The sequence below is a fragment of the Vidua macroura genome, chromosome 2 (genome assembly GCF_024509145.1).
Source record: "Vidua macroura isolate BioBank_ID:100142 chromosome 2, ASM2450914v1, whole genome shotgun sequence".
Classification (NCBI taxonomy): domain Eukaryota; kingdom Metazoa; phylum Chordata; class Aves; order Passeriformes; family Viduidae; genus Vidua; species Vidua macroura.
Window position 1 is genome coordinate 103,659,378 of NC_071572.1, and position 13,702 is coordinate 103,673,079.

The following is a 13,702-nucleotide window of genomic DNA, read 5'->3' on the forward strand; positions in this document are numbered from 1 at the left end:
TCTGAAACCCATTAAAATCATTTGGAGAATTTAATTATATAGATATAGATTTTTTTTTTGTTACAAAGAATTTTCATGGAACTTGTACTGAAATTCAGAGAATGATAAGCTGTAATGTAATGAGAGACCAATTACACTAAAAGTAGAAACTGAAAGAAAAGAGCAGTGTGTCAAAATAGAAACTTCCATAAGAAACCACAAATATTGAAAATTATCTTGTTATAAATAGTTCTTGTTCCACTGAATAGCTCTGTAAAAGCAAAAAAATTGTATTTGTATTTTGGAAGCAAAACAAGAGAAAACTGAAGGGAAAAAATCTGACTATACTTGAAATAATTCTATACTGTCTAAATGCCAGATGGATGCTTGTATTTGTTTAGATTCTTAGAATAATGACTACATTTTTTACTAATATCAATAAAAATCACATGCTGACTATAAGTCATATATGGCAATTTAAATATTCAGATATTATGTGTGGAGGGTTTTTTGACGAGTACTCATAGTGGCCTATTTACTACACCGAATTTGAGTTATGGTAGTGTTCTGGGTTTGCACGGCCAGGTTTTGGTAGTGGAGTGACTACAGAAGTAGCTCCTGTGAGAAGATACCAGGAACTTTTCCCATGCTTGACAGAGCCAGTGTCAATCAACTCCAGGATGGACACACTGCTGGCCAAGGCCAAGCCCATCAGCAATGGTGGTAGTTGAAGAATGGGGGGAAAGAACTTAGACAACTGCAGCTAGACAGGAAAGGAGTGAGAATGTGTGAGAGGAACAGCCCTGAAGACACCCAGGACAGTGCAGGAGGGGCAGAAGGTGCCCCAGAAGCTGGAGCTGATATTCCCGTCCATGATGAGCCCACGGTGGGGCAGCTGTGCCCCTGCAGCTCGTGGAGGTCCACGGGGGAGCAGAGACCCACCTGCAGCCCATGAAGGTGACCCATGATGGAGCAGGTGGATGCCCAAAGGAGCCTGTGACCCCATGGGAAGCCTATGCTGGAGAAGGCTCCTGGCAGGACCTGTGAAGAGAGTAGCTCTCACTGGAGTAGATTTGCTGGTAGGACTTGTGACCCTGTGGGGGACCCATGCTTGGGCAGGCTGTTCCTAAAACACTGACCCCATGGGAGGCACCTACTGTGGAGCAGTTTGGGAAGAACTGCAGCCTGTGGGAAGGATTCACATTGGACAAGTTCATGGAGAACCGTTTCCTGTGGCAGGGACACCACACTGGAGCACGGGATGAGTATGAGGAATCCTCCCCCTGAGGAGGAAACAGCAGAGATATGTGATGAACTGACTGCAACCACCATTCTCTTTCTCACTGTGCCACTGGCAGGAAGGATGTAGAGAAAATCAGCAGTGAAATTGAACCCAGAAAGAAGGGAGGGATGGGGAAAAGTATTTTTAAGATTTGGTTTTATCTCTCATTATTCTACTCTGATTTGATTGGTAAGAAGCCAATTTCTCAGTTGAATCTCTTTTGACTGTGATGGTAGCTGATGAGTGATCTCTTTCTGCCCCAGTCTTGATCCCTGAATATTGTATTTACTTTTTCCTGCCCATCTGAGGAGGAGAATGATAAAGCGGCTTTGAGGGGCACCTAGCATCCAGCCAGGTTCAGCCCACCACAGATCATAAATAATTTTCATCACAATTTTGTTTCAGTAATTTTTTAGCGCTGTTTTCTACAAAAATACATTCTCTTTTAAATTAGATTGCTCAAAAAATATTATGTACCTTCTCAGAATTGTAAAAAGATTTTTGGACTACTGATGACATTCTGATGTTTGGAGACAGTTCAGGAAAATGACAATTTTGTACTTTGGAAGTTAATACACCAATAAAGAAAAAAATGTGACAAGCAAGGCAGAAAATACTGATTACTACAGAAATTCAATCTGAAAGCTAGGTACTATAATAGTGATATTTAATGCCTTTAAAATAATAGTTTTTGGTTCAGAGAGGAAGCTTTGAATGATTTATTGATCATTATTAATATTATTGTATTGTGAAAATAAAATGGTACAATACTTTCCCTCAAGGAGTACTTACAAAATGTTTTGTTTCCTCAGATTAATGTTCTTTAAACTATATTCTATTAAAAAAAGAGAAAATCATATTCTGTTCTACAGTGCTAAACTGGGACAGGCATCTATTTTAGAAGAACTGTAGACAACATACGCTTCAACAGAAGATTCATGACTGAATTCTTATGAACATTTGAAACATTATAGGAAAAAAACCCTAATATTAGGACACTGAAAAGTTTTATTTAAAGAGATACAAAGGATTTCTGAGATTCAGAGATGTGGTCCTAGGTAATAGGACCTAAAATAATTATCAAAAAATACTTAATGGCACATACTTGTAATGCTTGCAATTGCAGTGGGGAAGCACAATTTATTAGGCTGTGCTTCTGTATAAAGTGTTTGGAAAAAAGACACTTTTTACCTAAAGAAAAGTGTCATTTACACCTGCCTAAGAGCTTCTTTAATATGCTTAACACATGTAAAGAATTATTGCTATATTAACTGTAAGAAGTGTTTAATTCAATAGTGTTTTTCTATGCTTACTAATGAGAGTTAGAACATATAAACTCCTTTCTGTTGCATTTTTTTTTTCTGTAAGGTTTCAAGCAGGGCAAATCAGTTATTCATATAGAGCACTGCACTGGAGCTGCCATTTCCTGAGTTCAAGACAAGACATGTTCACACTGTGGTAGGAAATGAAGTTTACTACCTCTATTTTCCATGTTCCTGTAATTCAGGCACTGCAACACTGGCAGTAAGAGCACAGGAAGCTATGTGCAATGAACTGACATGTTTTCAGGGCATGAAAACATATATATGTAAAACTACAAGACAACACACTCCCAAAATGAGGTGGCTAGAGAATTTCTTATGAAATCACATGTTCAAAGTTCAATTTGTGAATAAAACTTATTTAGGAGTTCCAAAATATTTTTTCAGCACACACTGCATTTTCTATAGAAATTGATTGATAAATCTTAATATCCAAGGATCATTCCTTCTTGCAGGGAAAGTGTCTGTGCTAGGATATGCTCCTTAAAGAAACATGACCTAATACATGTCTTCTTTACTACAGGTTCATGTGACAAATAAACACAATTCTAAAAAATTCTCCAAGAATCATAGAATGGCCTGAGTTAGAAGAAACCTCAAAGATCACCCGACTTCAACCCCAGTGTCATGGACAGGGACATCTCCCACCACATCAGGTTGCTCAGAACTCCGTCCAGCCTGGCCTTGAACACTTCCAAGGATGGGGTAGCTACAGTTTCTCTGGGAAACCTGTGCCAGGGTCTCAACACTCTCAACTCCCAAAGAATTTTTTCCTAATATCCAATCTAAACCTACTCTCTGTCAGTTTGAAGACCACCCCACCTTGTTCTGTCACTCCAGGCCTTTATAAATACTTTCTCTCCATTTTTCTTGTTGGTTCCCTTGTGGAAGGCCACAATTAAGTCACCCTGAAATCTTCTTCTATAGGCTTAACCATTCCAGTTCTCTCAGCCTTTTCTCACAGCAGAGGTGCTGTATACCTCTGATCACCTTGGTGCCTCCTCTGGCCTGGCCCCAGCAGCTCCCTGTCCTTCCTGTGCTGGGAGCCCAGAGCTGGATGCAGCCCTGCAGGTGGGGTCTCAGCAGAGCGGGGCAGAGGGGCAGAATCCCCTCCCTGGAGCTTGGTAAATAAAGGAATTCACCTCCCTGAGCATATCCATGATGACACATTCTTCCATTATACTCTCATATCCTATATTTTTGCTGGACTTTCAAGTTACAAAAGACCATATTCATTAGAATTCTATTCATTCCATTCCACTGAGATGGGAAAACAAGGGTAATCCCCGCAGACATGCGCCAGCCTGTGTCCCTTCAGCACAGACTGGGATATATACTGAGTTCTCACTAGCACCCAACAAGATTTCTCACAACTTTCAAATATCATTAACAAAGATTCAACATTTTCAATCATATACATAAGATCTATTTATTAACTGAAATGAAAAAAACATAGGATTTTTAATCCTGTTTTAAAAGGAATGAATACATTGATTCATTGATTCTTGTTTTTTTTTTTTTTAAATCCATCTCAGACATCTGAAATGGGAAAACATCAGCTGGAGTTCTTTATATTTTGTTTAGTTGCAATTATCTGAAAACAACAGTTTGTAATAGAAAGTGTTAAATAATTCTAGCCACCTCTAAAAGCATTATTATTTAACTGCCTACAAAACTCTGTTATTTTGAAAGAACACATAGCTCTTTTTAGAAGTAGAATTGGTTTGGAACAGTGAAAAAGAAAGAATTTAAATACTGTTAGTAACTTGTGTTATTAATCTCCTTTATTGCATATTGGATATGTATATGTGTATTCTTGTAGCATTATTCAAAACTGTTCAACAATCCCCAGATGGCAAATAAGCAGGAGAGACAAAATTGACTTTTGACCACCTCCACATCTCAGTTTATCAGGCAACACCATCTAGTTTCAGGAAGGACAAAGTATTTTTTCATTCTCCTTCAAATGTTTCTACAGTAGAAAAGAAAGCAACTGAGCAGGCAGAAGAATGAAAAATCTACTATCTGTGGAGAAGAGATGGAAAACATATTTTTCAAAGGACTATATCACATGATTCTTGGCATACACCAAAGAAGATTAACCTACATGGAAAATCACTGAAGAGGGAATTCTGTTGAAATGTTCTTTAATACAAAAATTCTCACTGATATGGGATGATCTGCAATGGACATCCCATTTATTAGAGAGGACTTAAAAACATTGTAATCTGTCTTTTGAAAATTAATTATTTAATTCATTAGAATATGGCCAAAAAGTAATTTTGTTGAGTCACTGAAAGTTACATGCAATTTCCTAATGATAGCGTTTTTTAACCAGGTCAATTGCACATTTTATTAATGAGACATCTTATTGGTTAGTAGTAATTATTTCAAATGAATACTGATAATTCCATTTTTCCATGGCTAAACATATTTTTATAACCTTGAATATGCACAGCTATTACTTTTTGCTGACAATTTCAATACTAATGGATCCTGTATATTAGCAACCGATTTACTTCTAAGTGCTGAAATACAGCACTTAATGCACTATGCACAAATACTTGGAAAGTAATTTGTTGAAAGCCAAGTGACATCTATCCCAGAGCTTTATATGTCTTTTTGCAGTGTTGTATCATATGTATCTATATAGACATGTACACATAAATTCAAAACTTAGGCAATAACAATTTTATTACAAGTATGAATTCTATTATAAGTCTCTCAAGTAGAATTAAAAGTAAGCTTTGCAAGTTTTTTGATAACCTCAGGAAACTAAGTATATCATAATTTTTTCTGCAGTGAAAAACAAAGATATGATATCTACAAACAGCAGGAACTATTATGTTTTCCTTTTTAAAATTTAGAATTGTTGTTAAAACAAATAGGAATTTTTAAAAAATGAAGGGAATAAACAAATGTGTGTTGGCCCTGGCTGCATGTCAGGTTCACACTGATGTTGCTCTATCCCTCTTCTCTCCAGCTGCACAGTGGAGAGAAAATGTAACAAAAGGGTCATGAGTTGAGATGAGGATAGGGAGAGGTCACTCATCAATTACCATCATGGGCAAAACAGACTTGACTTGGGATATTAACAGACTTTATTACCAATCAAAATCAGAACAGGATAATGAGAATTAAATCTTAAAACCTCCTTCCTCCACTACCTCTCCCTCTTTCCCAAGTGCTACCTCCTGCCCACCAGTAGCTGAGGGAGATGAGGAAGAGTAGTTATGGTCAGTTCATCACAGAATGTCTTTGCCACTGCTTCCTCCTAAGGGAGCAGAGTCCTTCCCCTGCTCCAGTATGGAGGTCCCTCCCATGGGAGAGTCCTCTGGAAACTTCTCCAGTATGAATCCATCCCATGTACTACAGTTCATCACAAACTGCTCCAGTGTGGGTCACCCCCACAGGGTCAGTGCTTCAGGAATAAGTTGCTCCAGCACAGATACACTACAGTGTCACAAGTCCTACCACGAAACCTGCTCCAAGGTGGGCTCTTTCTCCATGGGTCCACAAGTCACTGCCAGGAACCTGTTCCAGCATGGGCTTCCCATGGGGTCAAAGCCTTCTCTCAGCATCCATGTGCTCTGATGTGTGTGTCTTCCATGGGCTGCAGGGGAATCTCACCTCTGGAGCAACTCCTGCCCATCCTTCTTCACTAATCTTGGTGTCTGCAGGGCTGTTCCTCTCACATGTTCTCACTTCTCTCCCTTATGACTGCAATTACTTCTGTGAATTATCTTTTTTTTTTTTTTCTCTCCTTCTTAAATATGTTTTCTTAGAGGTGTTGCCACCTTCACTGATTGGCTTAGCCTGGGGCAGTGGCACTTCTGTCTTGAAGCCAGCTGGAACTGGCTTTGTCAGACATGGGGGAAGGTTCTGGCAGCTTCTCACTGAAACCACCCCTGTAGCCCCTGGCTACCAAATCCTGGCTGTGAGAACCCAATACAACAAAGAAGGTGATTAAAATAGAATGCAGCTGAATATATCACTGCGTTCTTGCTACTCAACAGAAAGTAGCGTGTATGCCTTCAAGCTCTTTTGTAATGTTTGAGGCTTGTCAAATTACTACAAACTAATTTTGCATTTAACTTACAAAAACATGAACAGATATACTAACAGATTCTGCAATCCAGTTTTGCAATGCTGGGTTCTGCTCATGAATCTTGAGTATTATAAATGTGTCAAATACAGCAATGAATTATTGGGTTTTTTTTCCTTTTTTTTTTTTTTTTTTTTTTTCCTCTGATTATACTGGGCATATTATTCTGTTATATTCCTGGTGTGCCATTGTTTCAGTAGTTTGGAGGTCTCCTTTGAAAAAACATGTCAATGGCATGGAAACAGAAATAAATCATTACAGAAACTTTGCTTTGGTACACTGTTGAAGACATAGAGTGGTTTCTATAATACTGCAGCATGGTCAGTGTTTACATTGGACTGTGTGGCGCTGCTCTACACAGACCATTGTAAAAGCTGAGCAAGAAGGGGTGAGACCTACCCCACCACACTGCCCAAATACATGAGCACATGGCTAACTAGATCGACTCAACTCCAAGTAGATACATTTGTTATTGACTGGAAAAAGAAACAAAAGAGTCTGTGTAACCATTGATAACTTCACTCTTCTGCATCCTATTTGAGGCAAGGAGAGCACACAGGGCCAGGGTAAGGAGTGATAATTGGCCTTAGATCTGGTAAAATTCATGAGACCTCAGAGCCTGTACCTGTGGGACAGTGGTGCCACACAGTCTGTATCAGCTTGGCAGACCCAGTATGCCAGATTAGGGGGTGGGGATGAGCAGCTCAAAAACTTTGTTTACCTTAAAACTTCAAGAACATCTCACTTGTGAGTTGGGGTGGGTTGCTTGGTACATTTTTTTTTGAAAGGCCAAATGGATGTAGATCCTGAGTGCTATTTTCACTGTTTGTCTTCCTGAGAAGCAGAAAGGTTGTTTGATAGCTTATTGCCTACTATATTAAATATTTGCTTTTATGTGCTTCAAATTCTATGTTGCATCATAACAGAAATTTTCACAATTTGAAAATAACTACTTTTTGCAGGCCAAACACCTTACACAAGAAAATTCTTCCATAAATATTGGTAATAACTGATAAGTCAAAATCACTCATTTATTAGTTTATTATTCTCTTTAAATTAAATGCATTTTAGTGATCTGATGGCAGGAGTACACTGACTACCAAGGTAATTCTTGACAGCACAGAAACCTTGATGTTTACTATAAATAATGTTGTTCAGCTAGTTGACATATACATTTGCATTCAGTAGTGCTATGTACTCACAGAATATCACAGAATGGTCTGGGTTGGAAGGGACCTTAAAGGATCAGATCATCTCGTTCCAACTCCCTGCCCTGGGCAGGTGCACCTTCCACTCACACAGGTTGCTCAGAATTCCCTCCAGCCTGGTCTTGAGCACTGACAGGGATGAGGCCTATTTAGCAACATACACTGTGCAGAAACATCACAGGCAAGAGACAGGCTGGATGCCTAGTGGTAGCAGATGGGATGGTCCATTTGAAAAAGGACTGGAGAATATCCTAATCAATGGCTTCTCTTCTCTAACATACCTGTGAAGAAAACCTTCCATCTGGTCAATGTGTCGTTCAGATGAACTGCACGACAATGATTTCTTCCTGATTTCTTCCTCTATAATGTTATTCCTCTCTTGCAGGAGATATTAAGTGCTTCTTCTTGTCTTCATGACCATGATTTTGCTTGTATATTTGGCTTACTTATCATCAGACTGGATGGAACTTCTAGTTCACTATTTTCAGACTTCTGGACAAATTAATGATCTTTGCAAAGTTGTTTTATTTCTCTCTAACCTTGAGTGAACACAACTTATTGTTCCTCTGGTTTTTGACTTCAGAGTGTCCTTAGATTCCAACACATATTTATGTTCAGCTGAGACTCAGTGAACCAGAACCTCAGCATGTTTCGCCAATGTCAGAACAGGCCAGTGGATGTATGCAGGAAACACTCCATGCATACTATCAACTTTTCTTGTGCCAGTCATCTCCAAGAAGTTGCCTATGCAGCTTAAAAAACCAAAACCTGTTTTTTTTTTCAGTTGGTGTTGTTTGGCTTTTTTTTTTTTTTTTTAATAGACATAGAAACCTGTGTGTTCCAAGAAATTTACCAGACTTTGCAGGATTCCAAGAACCACATGGTGGCAGAACCATGACTACAAAGTCCTATTAAAAAAAAAAAAAAGTCAATGCTAGATTTTATATTTCCATTGATTGGTTGATGCCTTTAAACCTTGTTTGCATCTGCTTGACTCCTGTCATTCCTATTTAGATTATTCTGGACTGTTATTAGCTATGTGACGTCGTGTATTTGTGCCTTGAACAAAAAGTATTCTTTGAGGCTACTAGACATTGCTGTCAAAGTAATAATTGATAGTGATAGTCCAGAAAAAGCAAAGTTATCTATAGTTTGTTGATAAAGAAAAGTGTTAGCAGACACATTTTATATCATTGGACACTGGAAGCCAGCAAAACAAGAAAGAGTGTATTTGCTTTAAAGTCATTTAAATAGACAAATAATTAGAAGTGGGAAAAATATATTTTATAATTATAAATGTCTAACAGATGCAGTCCCTGTTTGAAAAGCTGATCTTTATATGTCTGTACATGTTGATCTTGTTTCAAAAGTGCTACTCCTTTGAGTTAATATTCCTATTTACCTATTTAATATGGCCTCTTTGTCATGCCAATGCAAATCACAATAAATGTCAGGCAAAAGTTGTACATTCTGGTATGGTAAGACTACAAATTTAAAAATTAAAAATTCCACACTTTCTGGAGTTTTTTTTTTTTTCTTTTTGCGATGTGTTGTGTGATTTATCTTGATATAAAGGTGGAACAAGCTTTATAATCTTTCAGTATTTGCAATAATTTTTTTGTAGTTATGCAATACTTTAGGTGTGTCCCAGCACAAAATGAACCTTAAAAGCCATTTATAGTAATTCTGTAAGTATCATGCCTTAGACAAAAACTGCCCTGGGATTGCTGCTTCTTGCACATGAAAAGCACTCATTAAACTTGCTCATTATACTTTCTGAACTACAGATTGGAAATTTTGCATTCAAGTCACACTCTTGCTTGCTTATGTTGTTTAGTTTCTTCTAATGTGAAGGTCCTTTGATTCCAGATTCTCTTTTGATGAACTTTAATGTAAGTAAGCCCTGACTGGCATATTTGTTATGTGGAACCATTAAAGATAATTATCCCTTCCTTTGAGGTTAAAAAGATGCTTGGGGTTGATTCTTTTTCCAGCTAACGTTATACATTGAAATTATTATTATTAATGGAATGAATATACAGCATACAGTATATGTGGGTTTATTTATATGTACTGTATATATAATATGCCATATATGCATGTATATACAATAGAACCTGTATGATTAGCTATTAAGTGCTCATACAGTAAGATATAATTAAATTACTGATACACTCATAATATAGAATCATAGATTTATAGACTCATTTAGGTTAGAAAGAACCTTTAAATCATGAGGTGCAGCTGTAAACACTACCAAGCCTAACATTAAACCATGTCCCCAAGTGCCACATCTAAACATCTTTTAAATAATTCCAGGGATGGTGACTCAACCACCTCCCTGGTTACCCTGTTCTAGTGCTTGATAACTCTTTGGGTAAAGAAATTTTTCTGAATGAAATAACTCCTTCCCTGTTGCAACCTGAGGCTATTTCCTTTCAATCTATCACTTGTTACTTGGGAAAAGTGACTGACCCCCACCAAACTTATAAACTATGTGAGCTTTAGCATTTTGAAAGAGGTGTTTCCAGAAGTAATACAAATGATGGAAAAATTAGCTAAGTCATTTCGTTTGTTAATTTATATTAACTATTAAATAACTGTATCTTATTTCCAAATAAAATTCTTTTAAACAAATTATTTCAAACACTTATTCTTGGTATAGTCAGGTTTTTTCCTAACTAAAACACAGTGTTTATTGTTTGGGCACTAAATTTATCAGAGGACCAAATTGCCTGAAGAGTGAAAAAGAGGCACTTAAATAACTTTTTAAACTGGAAATAGTTGCATTAGCTGGATTTAACTAGGAAAATTAACAGACTTCCTTTGGGAGGTATGGAAGAAAGAACTGGAAATTTTTTTGAGTCACAGTTATGCAGTATTTCTGAAGAAGAAATTATGTGACATGATGACAAGACAAATTGATGGGATCTCTATGAGTCTTATTTTTCATGGACATCTAGTCCATGTAAGACTCATTAAAGCTGCAATTAAAAAGCTGTTCCAGGCAGAAGAGGATTGCATGTTTCTGAACAAGTACAAATCCTGTCCCATTTACAAATGTGATTCAAGGCTAATTATTGGAGATTTCATCAAAGTTTTGCTCACATCAGTGGCAAATCTACTTAGTTTAGATGAAATGCAGGCCAAGCTTGCTTGGAAAATGATCTGCTGTGGAAAGCATGTCAAAGCCATGGAGACCTATTGATAGACAGACCAATATCTACTATGAATATTTATGAAACAAACCATCAAAATGCTTTTTCTAAGCAATCATTGACTTATTCACTCAGAATTTAGGATAAAGTGCTTTATAAATTGAAAAGAACATACCTTTACTTCTGCTAATCTCCTTTAGTGGAATCCACTGAGCATTGCCACTGCCTTTCCATAGCAGCAAAACACATCTCTCTGAATGCCTGATTCCAAGTGTTGCAAAAATGTAAATTAATAAATAAGCATTTATAAAAGCCTTCAGTTACTAAGTGCCTTTGTTGAAATGCTGAATTCTTTTGACTGACAGGTACATACCCAAAAAAAAATGACCAACTTATTAAACTTTAGACTCTTTAATTTATTACTCTTACTTGCAAATGCTTCAAAGCTAAGTGCCAAGTGCACTATACTATTAAAACAATTGTAAAAAAATCGTATTGGTTCTAATGGTTTTAAAAGTAATTTTGTGAGGATGTAGGCAATCATTCATAATAAAAAAAATCTAGAGAAAATCAGCTTAATGGATTTAATAACCTGTGAATAAATTGAAAACAAAACAAGTATAAGACTATTCATACCTAAATTTGCTTTTCAAATATGGGTTCCAGTTCCTGCATTAAAGATGTTACTTCTTTAAGCCTCTTTTTAATTTTTTTCCAAGGAGGATTTTGTCATTTTATGGCTTAATATTCCAAGGACAGTGGTTTTTCAAACTTTTATGTTTGTGTGCCATCATCTTGTTTAGGCTTTAGGGATAATGTAGCTCCCAATTCTTAATGGAAAGGGAACTAAATGAGCATTGCAGTCCCTGCTGAGAAAGTCAGCAAAAGTTAAAGGTTTGTGAAATTTTTAAAAGCTATGAAAAGTGATTGCAAGTTAAAAGCCTGCTGTTTTCTCTTAAAACACTGTAATAATGTGTAAATTAAGCTTTATAAGAAAGGGATAACTCTTCAGAAACAGCTTGTATTCTCTGTACATGGAGATGAATTGCTAAGCCATATTGGATAATTTTACATGGCAGAGAGCCTAAAGATGTTAATTGTTTTATAATGTTAGTTTATTAAAGGATGGGTTTGTCTATAATTCCTTATCTGATGGAAACGTACATATAATTTTTAAGTAGGGCGTATAAAAGTAAACCCAGTGATATACAGAGCTGCTTTCTATGCTTTCCTACAAGAAATACACAGAGGATTTCACTAGCAGGCATCAAAGTCTGAAGTAGGTGTCCTGGTTTGAGCTGAAGTTAGCTTTCCTCTTGATAGGTGGCAGAGCACTGTGTTTTGGATTCAGTATGAGAATGATGTCATAATATGTTGATATTTTGGGTGTGGTTAAGTCGTGCTTACCCAAGTCATGCACTTTTCACTGTCTCATAGTCTGCCAATGAGCAGATGCACAAGAAGCTGAAATGTAGCCCACCCTGACCTGAACTGGTGACATGAACAGGCCAAATGGATATTCCATACCACAGAACATCATGCTCAGGATATAAACTTGGGGGAATTGGTTGGGAGCTGCTGATTTCTGCTGGGGCATGGGGTGGGCATTGATTAGTGTGTGGTAAGTGATTGCATTGGGCATCACATGTCTGTCTTTGGTTTTCTTCCACTTTGATGATGATGATGATGATGATGATGATGATGATGATGATGATGTTACAATCTGCTTCCGAGGTGAGGTAACTGAAGTTCTTGTTAATAGATCCCTTGAGGTGATTTAGAGTAAAATGACATTGAATGACCATGGCAGGTCTATTTTAGAACAATTTTCTTGCAGTGGAAAGGAGGTATTTAGCCACTTTTGTTATTATCTATAGAAATATGACAATATAAAACTATAAAGATAACACTTAAGAAAATATATAAGGAAAAGAAAAGAAGATAAAGAAAGGATAAAATAGACAGTGGAGAGGAAAGCTATCACCACCTGTGTATCCAGCAATGATACTTGATTTTTGCAATTTCAATGTCCATTGGTTGAAATGATGGTCACAGTCCATACCATAAAGCTCAGTGGGTTAATGTACATTCAGGTTCAGTTGGGAATGCTCAGGTACCTCCCCTGGCAGGTGGAGGATTTGCACTGTCTGATGCAACACTGCAGCTTGTGCAGTCCTCTGGTGGAAGACCCCAGAACTGAGACTGGGGGTGCTTTGGTGGGTGTGGATGCCACCTGTCTCATAACGTTGACTGGTGGTGTGTATGAGCAGTCGCTTTTCATTCAGTTTGCAACAGCAGGAATTTTTGTCTGGATACATTAATCAGGAAGTGTTAACTAGATCTAACCTCTACCAGACCTGCAATCAGGGCCTTCCTGACACTCCCTTTTGTGCTTATCTCAAAATACTGCTGTGGTGATTTATCTCATGGAAAATTCCTTCTGTAGCCTTGTCAGAGTTTGAAACAAGCAGCTGGGCTCTTTAAATCCTTTTAGATTATATGTTGATTAATTTCAAATTTTAAATTGTTTTTATCTCCACCTGTGGGTTTTACCTTTGTTTTAAAAGTTCTCCACCCCATCCTAACTGTGGGGGCCAGGGCAGTGAGCGGTTGGTTCAACCATGACAACTTTTCACTTCCATTCATTG